Raw genomic sequence first — 15,654 nt, 5'->3', positions numbered from 1 at the left:
TGGTGTGTAGGTAATGAACTCCTTGCTCTTGTGCTTCAAATGATAGTCTCCCCAACACTCAACTCTCTCTCATAGGATTTGGATTTTGTGGAAAGAAGATTTGAGTGGAAAGCAACTTGGGAAGGCTAGAGATCTAGATTCATATGGTAGGAATGGAATATCTTGGTCTCAACACATGAGTAGGTGGTTCTCTCTCAGAACATATGAGTTGGAATTGTGTATGTGTTCTGATGGCTCTCTCCACGAATGAAGAGGAGGTGGAGGGGTATATATAGCCTCCACACAAAATCCAACCGTTACACACAGTTTTCCAATCTCGATGGGACCGAATCAACAAACTCGGTCGGACCGAAAAGGTAAACCTAGTGACCGTTAGAGATTTTCGGTGGGACTGACATGCAACTCGGTAGGACCAATATGGTTAGGGTTTGGGCATAACGTAATCTCGGTGAGACCGATTACACAAGCTCGGTGAGACCGATTTTGGTAATTAGCTAACTAGAGAGTTGGTCAGGCAAACTCGGTGGGACCGATTTACTCTTTCGGTGAGACCAAAAAGTTACAAAAAGGAAACACTGAATTTACATTGCAATCTCGGTGGGACCGATCCACTCTTTCGGTGAGACCGAAAAGTTACGAAAGGGAAACAGAGAGTTTGCAATCCCATCTCGGTGAGACCGAGATCCCTATCGGTAGAACCGATTTGCTAGGGTTTGGCAGTGGCTTATGACAAGTGAAACTCGGTGGCGCCGGATAGAAAGAATCGGTAGGACCGAGTTTGGCTTAGGGTTTAGGTCATATGTGGATATGGGAAAGTAGTTGAGGGTTTTGGAGAATATCACTAAGCACATGAAGCAAGAGGCTCATTAAGCAACACCTCATCCCTCCTTGATAGTATTGGCTTTTCCTAAAGACTCAATGTGTCTTGGATCACTAAAATATAAAATGAAGAGTCTTGAGCTTTTGAGCTTGAGCCAATCCTTTGTTCTTAGCATTTTGAGGGTTCCACTTTCACATCCATGACATGCCAATCATTGAGCTTTCCTGAAATAGTCATCTTGGAATAGCATTAGCTCAATGAGCTATATGTTGTTATGAATTACCAAAACCACCTAGGGATAGTTGCACTTTCAGATTGCCTCTTGGGCTGTTGATGAACAATACAAGGGAAGAACGGCCACCTGAGGTTGAGGCGTTCTTGGGCTCGGTGAGCTTGTGTGTGAGCTCCGTTGTTTCCTCGAGCTTCGTCCCCTTTTCACTGTGGTGGCTAGTCCTATTTATAGAGGCCCTGGTCCTCTTCCCAAATATCGAGCGGGAAGGGAACCAACAATGGCGGGCTAATTTGAAGGGGGACAGCTAGTACAAGCTATCCTGACAAAAGTAGTCTTCGCCTGCACAAAGTTCTAGTGGTGACGCTTTCCGGGCTCCACTATGACCTCCGTCTTGCAGTCCTTGGTCTTGGTCTTGTTGCACCGAAATGGCAACCTGTGCCTGGTGCCTCGGTACTCCGCAGCTACGCTTGCCCCCTTTGCACCAAAGAAGAAACAAGGACGCTGTGCACGCTGGCGCCTGCCTGGTGTCGATCGTCACGACTCACGTCACGAAAGCCTCGTGAAGTTCGCCCCGCCTTGCTATCTCTGCTCCTTGTGAGCCTGCCCAGCTAGGCCATTTCGGAGGAGGTCCTGCGTCGTCTGCCTCGCGAGGCTTGGCCCCTCGCGAGGGTCTTGAGTGCTTTGTTGGTGAAGATGGGTCGTACGGCCTGCTGTCTCAGCTACGCCGCGGGCCGCAGGCTGGCAAGTTTGGGGACCCCCGTTCCTAGAATGCCGACATGGGTGTTATGGGAACCCCTTGACAATTCGCTTTCAATAAAACTCCTCCTGCAAGGCCCAACCTTGGTTTTACATTTGCCTAACAACCTATTACGCTTCCCTTGGATCGGCCAACCCGAGGGTCATCTTTATTTAAACCCCCCCGGGCCAGTGCTTCTCTAAGTGTTGGTCCAAACCAAGCCGCCTGCGGGGCCACCTCAGGGAAACTCGAGGGCTGGTTTTACTCGTAGCCTGTCTCATCCGGTGTTGCCCTGAGAACGAGATACGTGCGACTCTTATCAGGATTGTCGGCACATCGGGTGGCTTTGCTGGTCTTGTTTTACCATTGTCGAAATGTCTTGTAACCGGGATTCCGAGACTGATCGGGTCTTCCCGGGAGAAGGAATATGCTTCATTGACCGTGAGAACTTGTGATGGGCTAAGTTGGGACACCCCTGCAGGGTTTGAACTTTGGAAAGCCGTGCCCGCAGTTATGAGGCAGATGGGAATTTGTTAATGTCCGGTTGTAGAAAACTTGACACTTGACTTAATTAAAATGCATCAACCATGTGTGTAGCCGTGATGGTCTCTTTCCGGCGGAGTCCGAGAAGTGAACACGGTTCTTGTGTTATGCTTGAACGTAAGTAGTTTCAGGATCACTTCTTGATCACTTCTAGTTTCTCGACCGTTGCGTTGCTTATCTTCTCGCTCTTATTTGCGTATGTTAGCCACCATATATGCTTAGTGCTTGCTGCAGCTCCACCTCACTACCCTTTGCTACCCATAAGCTTGAATAGTCTTGATCTCGTGGGTGTGATATTGCCGAGTCCTCATGGCTCACAGATACTTCCAAATAGTTGCAGGTGTCGATGATACCAGTGCAGGTGATGCAACCAAGCACAAGTGGGAGCTCGATGAAGATCGTGTTCGTTGTGTTGTTTTTCATTTCTCGTTGATCAGTAGTGGAGCCCAGTTGGGACGATCCGGGATCTAGCATTTGGGGTTGTCTTCTTTTATTTTGGGTTCCGTAGTCAGACCTTGATTGTACTTTGGATGATGTATGTTTAACTTGTATTTGTGTGAAGTGGTGATCGTAAGCCGACTCTTTATCCCTTTCTTATTCAGTACATGGGATGTGTAAAGATTACCCCCTTGCAACATGCCTACCATGCGGCTATGCCTCTAAGTCGTGCCCTGACACGTGGGAGATATAGCCACATTGTGGGTGTTACAGAGCACTACTTGTAATTGGAGTTCATCTACCTACATGGGTTAGTCTTGCAAGGAAGAGCACTTGTGTATCCAAAATGACAATCATGAATTTTGATATAGAATTTGTCAAAGGATATGTTGAAGGATTTGATGCTACCTTTTCTTCAACCACCATGGAGTAGAGACTTGGTGATGTAGAGATTGCTCAAGATGTGAGTGAGTTGCAATCTCATGGATTTAGATTCATCCAAGTACCTACAAGGGTTAGATAGCATGCAAGGGTGCAAATATATCCAAGACATGTGATTATCATCATGAGAGATATGTCAAGGATTAGTCATAGGCCCATGCCTTGCCTGCATCCAAATGGAGTTCCTACTCCAAGTTTGAAGCATCAATGATGTTCAATTCACCTCTCAAACGGCAAAATACTTTCTCATCAAGCGGTATGGTGAATATATCCGCTAATTGCTTATCGGTATGAACATGCTTAAGATCAATGTCTCCTTTAGCAACATGATCTCGAATGAAATGATGACAAACTTCAATATGCTTAGTTCGAGAATGTTGCACGGGGTTGTGAGAAATCTTAATGGCACTTTCATTGTCACAAAACAAAGGGACATGTTTCACATATATCCCATAATCTTTAAGAGTTTGGGTCATCCAAAGTAATTGAGCACAACATGCACTACAAAAAAAAGACACATCCGTGACATTTTGGGCTGAACGAATTTTTTTCTGTCATACATATGACACTTCTATGACGATAATTGTGAAAAAACCCGGTATCATCATAGATGTGGTTGGCTCCTACTTCTATGACAAAAAATCATGACAAAAAATGGGCTTTTCGTCTTGGGCGGGCCGGAGACGCAGCTGCATGACATTCTTTGGGCCATCCATGACGGAAAAAACCATGGTAGAAGCGAGGGCGAGAAATTTTTTGGGGAGTTCCCGGTTACGGTGAGAGGTCGGGGGCCGAGGGATGCACGTTTCTGTCGTACACGTACACGTGTGTGTGCGAGGCGTTGGCTCTAACTGAACCCGAGCGAGGCGTTGGGCTCTAACTGAACCCGAGCACTGCAGGCTACGCGTTACTGAACCCAAGCGATCGATCGATGGCTGTTAACTGAACCCGATCGAGCGATTCCTTCGCTACTGCTGCTAACTGAAGTCGATCGATGCTGCCTCTAGATGAACAGTGAGAGTTGCAGGGGGGTTGGATGAACAGTTCCCGGTGGGGGTGGATGAACAAGACCCCATGGTGTTGCCTCTGGATGAACAGGACCTCGATCGATCGAGCCGGTTGGGGCTGGATGAACAGGACCCCGTGGAGGGCTGGATGAATAGGACCACCCCGTGGAGGGCAGGATGAATAGTAGACGATGGAGGGCAGGATGAACAGTAGCCAGTGGAGGGGTGGTTGAACAGGAGCCCGTGGAGAGGGCTGGTTGAACAGTAGCCGCTAGAGTAGCGCAAGGTGGAGGCTGGATGAACAGGAGCCCATGGATGAACAGTTGCAGGTGGAGGCTGGAGGAGGTCGACGGTGGATGAACAGTAGCTCGTGGAGGCTAGAGGGGGTCGACGGTGGAGATGAACAGTATCCCGTGGAGTCCTGTTTTGTGGTGCGCCACACCCCTCCCGATGAACAGGACCCCCGTTTCGACCGTAGGAGGTCCGTTTCGTCCGTTTTGCGGTACACCACACCCCTCCCAATGAACAGGACCCCCGTTTCGACCGTAGGAGGTCCGTTTCCTTCATTTTGCGGTACGCCAGACCCCTCCCGATGAACAGGATCCCGTTTCAAACATGGCCGGTCGAACACAAGGTCGTTTCCTCCGTTGTGCGGTATGCCAGGCCTCGTTTCCTTCGCCTGTTCCGTCCAAGCCCTCCCGATGAACATGACGCATTCCGTTGCCTCCCCATGAACACGACGCATTCCGTTGCCTCCCCATGAACATGACGACGACGCTGTTTCTCCGTTCCGACGCAGCCATGTACATGAGCCCTGGCCGTACGTATGCGCGAGTAGGCGTTCGAGACCTCGCCCGTATGTACACATACATGGCCGTATTCTCTTTCTTGCACCCTGGCCGCTGTACGTACGTGTACATGCTACGCGCGCGCCTCTACTACAACACGTGCACACCTCTACATCGACCAGTATATATGTACGTACACGTTCGCGACCAGAATGACAATGCTACATATGCTTCGACCAGGTGGGTCCCGACTGTCAGGTACTTCCTTGCGTGCGAAGATGTAGCTGGTGGGTCCCAGCAGTCAAGGGGGCGAAATACGGTGGCCCGTCCGGTGGATCCCCGCTGTCAAGTGGAGGAATAATTATTTTGCACGTAATAAGGAGGCACTTCCTTGCTGCGGCCGTGGACCCAGCTGTCAGCGTCTCCACGTATAGTCCACGTCCGATGGAAGCTGTTCTTTCACCACGTTGACCACGTCGCGCCGAGAGCACCAGGGCGGTGGACGATGTCGAGGCCTAGGAAGGGGACGACACGGAGCTGGGGAAGATGCAACAGTGGATGCCCATGCGTAGAGGAGTACGAGAGCACTGGTTCGCTGCGGTATGAGGCTGCCGTCGCCGCAGAGCAACAGGGTGTGTGTGTGAGTAGAGGGATGGCCTGGCCAGCGGTGGGAGTAGTAGGGGGCGGTGAGGCCTCCGCCACATCGCAGCCGGCCACGGGAGGCAGGAGCACGAGGCACGACCGGTGCTGGTTTGGGCGGCTGGAGCAAGAAGACCAGGGGTTGAAGAAGCACTACGGCCTATGGATGGACATCGTACGGTCACTGGAGCTAGAATCGTGCATATTGACTAAGTTGACAAAGCCCTCCGTCCCCATCAACTTAGTAGGCCCACAAGTCAGCCTGCCACTATACTGGGTCCCAGCTAATAGGGGGAGTATTCATTTTTTTGTGCGTAATAAGGAGGCACTTCCTTGCGTGCGAAGATATAGCTGGTGGGTCTGAGCTGTCAGCGGCGGTAACGTTTTTTTCGCGAAATACAGAAGCCCTTTCGGTGGGTCCCTGATGTCAGGTAGAGGAATCATTATTTTGCGTGTAATAAGGAGGCATTTCCTTGCGTGTGGCCGTGGACCCAGCTGTCGGGCTCTCCACATACAGTCCACTTCAGATGCATGTCGGTCGTTGAGCACGTTGACCAGGCCGCGCCGAGAGCAGCAGGGTGATGGACGACGACGAGGCCTAGGAAGGGAACACACGGAGGCAGGGAAGACTCGGCAGTTGTTTCCCACACGGAGGGGAGTACGACTGTACGAGGGTTTACTGGTTCATCTGCCATCACCAGAGAATAGCAAAAGGTGTGGGTGAGTAGAGGGATGGCTAGGCCAGCGATGGGAGTCCAGATGGCAACGGGGACGAAACCCATCGGGTTTTGCCTTCCCAAACCCATCCCCACGAGAAAATCGCAAACCCGTCCCCGTCCCCTTCACCGTGCGTAGGCTAGTTTTCCGCCCATCCCCTAAACCCATCGGGTTTCGGGGAACCCGCGGGGAACCCACGAGAAAATCAAAATATTTAAACAAACATAGTGGCGACAAAGAATATCATTTCAACAGCAAAATAAGCACATTTCAGCAGCATAACTAGAGCAAATTTCAACAAAAAACAACCCGACATGGGACGTGAAGAGGCCACCATTGAGTTCGTCACCGGTGGCGACGCCCTTTCTCTAGATCAGACCGGCGGCAGGGGAGAAGACGTGGAGGGAGGAGGCTCGCCGGCGCAGATCGTGGTCGGCGGATCTTGCGAGATGGGATCGAGCCAGGCGGCGCCTGGGGTCCTAGGTTTAGGGTTAGGTATTATGTGGGAGAGAGAGATGAGGGCTCGAGCGAGGGGGAAAGGAGCGGGTGATACTGGCTGTTTGGCCTTCGACACTAGGGGGTGGGGGGCTCTGTAGTTTTGGGTTGGGCCACGCAGGAGCACTGGTTGGTAAAAAATATATTTTGCCGGGTTTCGGGTTCGAGGACTACCGAAACGGTTGCAAACCCACGAAACGTGTCAGGTTGTATAATGTGCCCAACAACAGCCCCGCGGGGATGAAAAGACGTCCATCCCTGTCCCCTAATAGGGTAAAAACCCGCGGGGACGCGGGTTTCGGGGCCCCGTTGCCATCTTGAGATGGGAGTACGGTGGGGCGGTGAGGCCTGCGCGGCAGCACAGCCGACCGCAGGGAGGAGGGAGCAGGCAGTCCCACTGGCGCTTGTTTGAGCGGCTGGAGCAGGAAGAGCAGAGATTGAAGAAGCACGACGGCCGTTGGATGGATATCCAACAGTCACTGCTTGTGCGTCAACCTTTTTTTAGGAAAGCCTCAAATCTATGGAAAACAACATACAACCCATCTGCCATTATTTCTAATAATTTTCAGCCCATTTGCCAATTCTTAAGGTTTTTTTAGAGCCCATATTCTTTTTGTTAGCATTACAGCCCGAATTGTGGTCACGGTTAAAAAATTATACGAAATTTTGCATATTTCGGTGTGGTCCGAACTATTTTTAATCCCGAAATTTCGACTCACATTCAAACTATTTTAAAAATAAATGTATATCAATATAAAATCCAACAAATTCTCCACGCATAAAAATTAATGTAATTTAAAATCTTGAAATAAAAAAAGATATTTGAAACTAATTGCCTGTTTGATGTGTTTTAAAAATGTACCGCCCATTTCTCATTACTGATGGGCCATTTTCTCGGCCAGCTGAATGAAAGCTCTCCTCGTCTTGAAAGATTTGCAGCCCAACAGGCCTCACAAAGCGACTTACTTGGCAAATCACAAAAAACTGGGCTGTGGCCATGGACCCAGCTGTCAGCCTCTCCACGTACAGTACTCTTCCGATGGAAGTCATTCCTTGACCACGTTGACCACGCCGCACGGAGAGCACCACGGTGGTGGACGATGGCGAGGCCTAGGAAGGGGACGACGTGGAGCCGGGGAAGACGCGGCAGTGGAAGCCCGCGCGGAGAGGAGTACGAGGGTTCACTGGTTCGGCTGCGGTGTGAGGCTGCCGTCGCCATAGGGCGTGGCCAGCGGTGGGAATAGTAGGGGCGGTGAGGCCTCCGCGGCAGCACAGCCGACCACGGGAGGCAGGAGCATGCGGCACGACCGGCGCTGCTTTGGGCGGCTGGAGCAAGAAGACTAGAGGTTGAAGAAGCACTATGGCCGTTGAATGGACATCGTACGGTCACTGGAGCTAGAATCGTTCATATTGACTAAGTTGACAAAGCCCTCCGTCCCCGTCAACTTTGTTGGCCCACAAGTCATCCTCCCACTATGGTGGGTCCCAGCTAGCAGGGGGTATTCATTTTTTGTGCGTAATAAGGAGGCACTTCCTTGTGTGCGAAGATATAGCTGGTGGATCCGACATGTCAGTGGGGGGTACGTTTTTTTTCGTGAAATACAGAGGCCCTTCCGGTGGGTCCCAGCTGTCAGGTGGATGAATCATTATTTTGCGCGTACAGTCCACGGCCGATGGATGTCGTTCATTGACCAAGTTGACCAGGCCGCGCCGAGAGCACCATGGCCGTGGACGACGGCGAGGCCTAGGAAGGGAACGACACGGAGCCGGGAAGACTCGGCAATGGTTGCCCACGCGGTGGGCAGTACGGGGGTTTACTGGTCCGGCTGCCGTCGCCGGAAGATAACAGGAGGTGTGGGTGAGTAGAGGAATGGCCTGGCCAGCAATGAAGTAGGGTGGGGCGGTGCGGCCTGTGCGGCAGCACAGCCGGCCACGGGAGGCGGGAGCAGGCAGTCCCACTGGAGCTGGTTTGGGCGGCTGGAGCAAGAAGATCAGATATTGAAGAAGCAGCACGGCCATTGGATTAACATCCAACGGTCACTGCTGCTAGAATCGTTTGTGGACTAATTTGACAAAGCCAAAGTACACGTCAACCTAGTAGACCCACAAGCCAGCCTCCAAATCTGTCCCAAACAGCATACAGCCCGAAATTTCTAGCCAGATTCAAATTAATTTTAAATCTAAATATACCTTAATTTAAATTCAATGAAATTTTACCCGCACAAAAACAATGAAATTTAAAATATCAAAATCCGAAAGAAAACAGTATTTTGGAACTAATTGTCTGTTTGCTGTATTTTTTCACTTTACAACCCATTTATTATTACTTATAGCCCATTTCTTATTACTTATAGCCCATTTTCCGGGCAAAATGCATCCCTCCTCGTCTTGAAAGATTTCCGGCCCAGCAGGGCGTAGAAAAGCAAGTAGGCCTACGTTGGTTATTCTGCAAAAAACAAAATAGCTAGCTAGCAAACAGAAAGGAAAAAAACAATCTGGGCTGGTCATGTGCTAAACATTTGAAATAAAAGCCTGGTCTAGACGGGCCACGGGTCCCGCACAACCCACTTGATACCCTTCTCCATCCCGAAAAAACAAAATTACTGCGCGCGCTGCTGGGTCCCTACTGTCATCCTCACAATGTACAGTCATCTCCTTATTCCTCTCGGTTTTTGACCATGTTGACAACACCGGAGGGCGGCGCCGCGCCGAGCGAACCAAGGCGGAGGACGATGGTGAGGCCTCGGACAGGAACGAACAGGAGCCGGGGCAGACCACAGCCAGCCGTGGGAGGCGGGAGCAGGTAGTCCCGCCGGCGCTGGTTTGGCTTTGGCGGCTCGAGGAAGAAGAGACTGAAGAAACGCGACAGACGTTGAATGTCAATCCAACGGTCAAGGTTGGCACAATCGTTTGTTGACTAAGCGGACACCAAGTAGCATACTTTTTTATATATAGGAAGAAAACTGCAAGGAAAATGCGTTCGTCTGCCGTCCTCCTCACAGGGAACATTCGCCACATAAGTGACTAGCACCCTTGGTTTTCAACCGAGAGGTCTTGGGTTCGAGTCCCAGGAACTCTCAATTTTGTCCTCCTTCCTTCCTCGCAAAAAAGGGAAAGAAAATCAAAGACTTGGGAAGGTGTACAGAACAAGCTAGTGTAACAGTAATGAGACGTTGCCGAGTTTTAGAAAAAAGAAAGATGTGCTCCTGTAGCTGGTTCGAATCCAAACCTAGACTATGACTATATATGGTGCTATGCTACTCTGCAAGTAATGAAACTAACATATTCAACGTTCGATTCTCCTCTTCTCTACTTACTCTGCCTGGCACCAGAAGCTCTGGCTGCAGCAACCATGTCCGTTGGCTGCTCGTCCACCTGCTCTTCAGCAGGCAACAACCAGATATGCGCCAAGTTGCAACCCGTACCATCGCATGTGGGTCTCATCACACCCTCACTGGCACACGCACCGCAGCCGATTTCTCATCGCAACCCGCTGCCGTTGGTGTGGTGCCACTGCTGCAAATCACGCATAGTCATCCGTCGCGTCTCAACCACAATCCGCAACCCTGGCCGAGTCTTCTACAAATGCCCGAATCATGGGGTAATAATATGTTTAAGTGTTGTTCTGCTGCTTTCAGTTGCTGATTTTTTTAATAGTTTGGTTGATGATCTACCAATTTGTTTCATGCAGAAAAGGGAAGATTCGTGTGATTTGTATTTCTGGGAAGTTGCTGATGTGGGGGAATGCAACTACACTGATTATTTGGTTAGCCGGGGAATCCCAATACCAGCAGGTTGGGGTGTTGGACAAGAAACTGAAGGAACGGTAGAAGAAGAAGATGCAGAGCAGAAGGTTAAAGATGCAGTCCCTCTGATCATGGCCAAGCAACGGTTGCTGAATGGCCTTGACAGCAATGAGGAGATGAAAGAGCTTGTGAAGATAATGGGCAAAATCGATGTGCTCTGTAGGATGATTGTCTCTTTATTTGCAGTGTATGTAGCACTCGTGATGTATTCAGTGGCTACGACATGAGCACTTTGCTGAAACTAGTAATGAATGAAACCAGTGTAGCAGGCTGGGCATAGTGTTGTGAACATCTAATGATTTCTATTAACGGAAATCAGGGGGTATCCCCTTTTGCTCATATAAATAAATAAATAGCAGAGGCCCTGTCGGGTCAGCTTCGTTCTCATTCGAAGACGTCAAGCAAATTGGAGTCCAGCAGCAAACTATGTCATCAAATTCAAGTTTCACAGCCAAATATGAGTACAACTAAACAACAATGTCATCATGTTTTAGTTGTCATACAATCACCAAACACAAATCAGCATACATAACAAGTGATGTTCTCACAACAAAATACTAAACAACATGTTAATCAGGTTTCAGTTGTCATAGCAAACACAATTTCACATAGTAGATAAAAAATGTCTTCTGACAGGTAAATACGACAAAAGCAATGTAATCATCATCCGCAGCAGCAGCGTCAACATCTTCGCCATGTGTATCAGTCTGAATCGTAATTCCCCATGTGTCATCTTCTTCTTCGTCCTCAACGTCCTCGAACGTTGGCTTCTTCTTGATCAACTCTTGTATGTCCATGGCATGACATGCAATCTTTTCGCCGGCGTCATTGACGTGATGGTTCTCAAAGATATTAGGAACATCTGTGTTATCTTGTACATCAGGAGCAGTGTAAGCATCGTCTTGTTGTGCAACTTCATTAAATGAATTCCTCTGCTCAAACCTTTGCAATACTCTCCAGTCATCGCTACGTGCAAATGTGTCTTCTAAGAAAAATATCTGTGTTGCTTGATTTGCCAAAATAAAAGGCTCGCTGGTCTGGTACGCAACATTGACATTGGTGGATTTGAAACAATCATCAGCTCTGGGTTTTGCGATCCTGGAAAACAGGTTATACCAACGACAGATCAACAGAAACACACACCGATGATCCTCGAAACTGGAGATATACTGCAACTGAATAATGTCTGTTATGTTAGCATACATTTCAGTTGTCTCTTTGTCATACGTATCCGTGCTCATGATGGCACTGTTTTGTGTCTTCCTGCCTTCATCTCGTGCAAGGGTGTTGTAGCGCACATCTTCAATAACGCAAGATTCATAATGTCTTACCCGAGTATCAGGACCCATTGCTAGTGAGTAAAGGGCATCATCAACTGCCTGCCCATCCTCCCGCATCTTCTTAACCTATGGTTAGAAAATAGACAAGCTGATCATCTTATGTACTCAATATATTAAAAAAACTGACAGTGCACTTCAAAAGCTTACATACCTCTTGACCATTTCGCAAATCCTGCCATAACCAATTTGTCAATGTTTCTTGGATTTTGCGGCAGTAACTCCTCTTTGTAGATGCTGCACAACATAGTGATCGCGTCAAACATCTAAATATATAAGAATGTGCTGCAAGTTTAGTAGATTACGATGTATAAGCTGTAGTATTGCACTTACTTGATATAAGGTAGTATCTGAGGACAGTTGTTCAACACATACCAAACCATTTTTTCAAAATCTTTAGGTTTGTCCTCTTGTCGACTCTTCCCTGTAACTCGAATAGAATAATCGAAAACATTGAGCCCGGGATTGTCTTCACCCACCTCTTTGCTAAGCTGATCAGCTGTTTCAATGTATTTTGAGCAGAATGTCAACGCTTCTATAGTAATGTAGGCCTCTGCAATGGAACCCTTGGGTCTAGCTCTGTTCCTAACATAGCCCTTGAAAGTGCCTAGCCGCCTTTCAATAGGGTACATCCAGCCATACTGTACTGGACCTCTAACTAGTGCCTCATCAGGTAGATGAACATCCAAATGCACCATCACATCAAAGAAGGCTGGAGGATATATCTTCTCAAGGTCGCATAGGATAGTTGGTTTCTTGTCTCTAAGACGCTCCAAAGCATCTATCCTGATATTCCTACTGCAGAGTTCCCTGAAGAATTGTCCCAACTCTACAACTGCTCTGTATAAGTTAGGGCGGCCCAATCCTCTAAGGGTAACAGGTAAAACCCTTTGAAGTAGGACGTGGCAGTCATGAGTTTTCAACCCTTGTACCTTGTTTCCATCTGCACTGACTCTCCTTTCAGGGTTGGAAGCAAATCCATGTGGGAATCTCACACGTGACAGGGCCTCGCAGAATTCTTTTCTTTTTACCTTGTCCAAGACGTACACAGCTGGTGCCATATCCCATGGTTTACCTTCATCTTGCACCTGCAAATCCTTTCTGATACCCACGTGTGTCAAATCAATCCTAGATTTTAAGGTATCTTTCGTCTTGCCTTCAATATTAAGAAGTGTGCCGATAATGCTGTCACATATATTTTTCTCGATATGCATCACATCAAGATTATGCCGCAGATCCAAATCTTTCCAATACTCCAAGTCCCACAAAGTGGACCTGCAGGTAAACAATAATCTCTCTTTTACCCTGCCACGCTTCCTTTTCCCGCTACCATTACCATGATGGTTTCCTGGTGTAATATGCCTGACCTTCTCTAATTCCACTTGCAACTCATCGGTGGTGAGCCTCTTTGGCGCATCACGGTTTTCATGCTTTGCATTGAACACATGTCTTCGGTATTTTCTAGGATGCGGCTTGTCCTTGGCAAGGAAACGGCAGTGTCCAATGTAACAAATCTTGCTAAGTATTGCGTATGATAGAGGATTCCTGTCACAGTGAATACATGCATTGTAACCATGTGTCGTTCTCCCTGACAAGGTGCCCACAGCCGGATAATCATGGATGCACCAAATTATAATAGCACGCAGAAAGAAATTAGCTGGTGGGCTGCTATATATGTCTCGAGTGAGAACACCCTTCCATAGCTGTTGAAGTTCCTCCACAAGAGGCTCCATGAACAAATCAAAATCCTTTCCAGGACTTTTTGGACCTGGGATGAGCAAGGCCGTCATGTAGTTTGATTCTTTGGTGGAGACATTTGGAGGCATGTTGTAAGGGATAACAAGCACAGGACACATGCTATATGTGGCGCTCTGGTGGCCAAATGGGTTAAATCCATCTGAAGCTAAGCCAAGTCTAATGTTTCTCGGGTCAGCAGAAAACTCTTTGTGTTTAACATTGAAGCTTTTCCACTCACTACCATGACATGGATGGCTCATTACATTCTGATCTCTATACTCCTGGTTCCTAGAATGCCACAGTACATCCTCTCTTGTTTCAGCATCATGAAACAACCTCTGCAATCTTGGTGTAATCGGAAAATGTCTCAGAACATTATGAGGAATCCTCTTCATAGCATTGCCATCTTTCCATCTTGATGATTTGCATTTCGGGCATTCACTTAAGTTGGCATACTCCTTTCAGAACAGAACACAATTATTCTTACAAACATGGATCATATCATATCCAATTCCAACTGCACGAAGGAAATTCTTCATTTTACTGTAGGTGTGTGGCAGCTCAGACACATCTGGGAAAGATTCGCGGAAAGCAGCCAAGATCGCATCGAATGATTTGTTGGTCATCCGCTCAGATGTATTCACCTGAAAAAGGGTGAGCATAGCTGAGAATACTGGCTGCTTATTTCCTGGGGTGACAGCAACGTTGCATTGTTCCAACATGCGGGCCCACCGTTTTTCTTCTGCAGGTGAAAGTTCACGGAATGCACGAGCATTTCGTAGCATTGTTTCAATGTTGGTCAAACTCACTGGCTCCGCCACCACCACCTCCTCCTCCTCTTCCACCTGAGCATCAGGCAGATCAAGATGGTGATCTACTGCTAACACGTAGTCAATAACATTGACGTTCACAACTTCACCATGATGAACCCACCTAGTATATGTGACCGACATCCCATACAAGTGTAGATGATTTTGCACAATTGACCGGGGTCTTGTAACTAAATTCATACAACTGCTACACGGGCAAAGCACATCTGATTTTGGACCATCGTACTCAGCTCTGATAAAGTTCATGAAGTTTTCAACCCCCTCGACATATGCAGCGGAGAATCTTCAAGAAGAAGTTATCCAAGTCCTGTCCATATGTTAGACATACAAATTAGTTCTTCTACTAGATATTACAGGAAAAACATATATGCTTTTTTATGAAGTCCAGAAAAAAAATACCTAGGTCGATGTCTAAAGCTATGGCAAGATATTTGACGAGCAGATCTAAGTAACGAAATATATGTAAAGCTAATTCAGCAAACAGATTTGAGTGCCAAATTATGGCAGGCTATTTCAGCAGTCAATGAGGCCGAGCACACAACCATCAAACTATCGAAGGCCATTGCAGCAACAAAGATCGAGTATAAAACGGTGTAGAGCTATTTCAGCTAACAGATTGGCTACTAGACCATGGCAATCTACGTCACAGTACATATATGGCAGGATATTTTAGCAACTAATCGGCCTTGGCATGCCATCTCAGCTAAGCAGATTGAGTGCAGAATAGGGCAAGGAAGCTTCTTAAGCAGAGCATGTTGACAGTAAACTAGTTCGGCAAACAGTGAGATTAACAGCGTCTATCAGATAACATTCAGTGCTACACCGACATGAATGGGGCCTTAGTCTAGAATGCGCTTACCGTGGGAGAAGCTGACCGTCGTGCTTATCCACACGAACGTTGCCAGCGGTGGTGGCGTTGACCGCCGTGCGCCTCCACAAGAACGTAGCCAGAGGTGGTGGCACAGCTAGAGGATGGCAGTCTACGAGAGCGTACCGTGGGAGCGAGAGGATCACTGAACCGCGGCGCCGACGTATCGGCGCGGCAGGGACGACGACTTTGGCGGAGTGAATGGAGTGGAGGGGGACAG

The sequence above is a fragment of the Triticum aestivum genome, chromosome 2A (assembly GCF_018294505.1).
Source record: "Triticum aestivum cultivar Chinese Spring chromosome 2A, IWGSC CS RefSeq v2.1, whole genome shotgun sequence".
Classification (NCBI taxonomy): Eukaryota; Viridiplantae; Streptophyta; class Magnoliopsida; order Poales; family Poaceae; genus Triticum; species Triticum aestivum.
Note: the sequence above shows the minus strand (reverse complement) of the source record.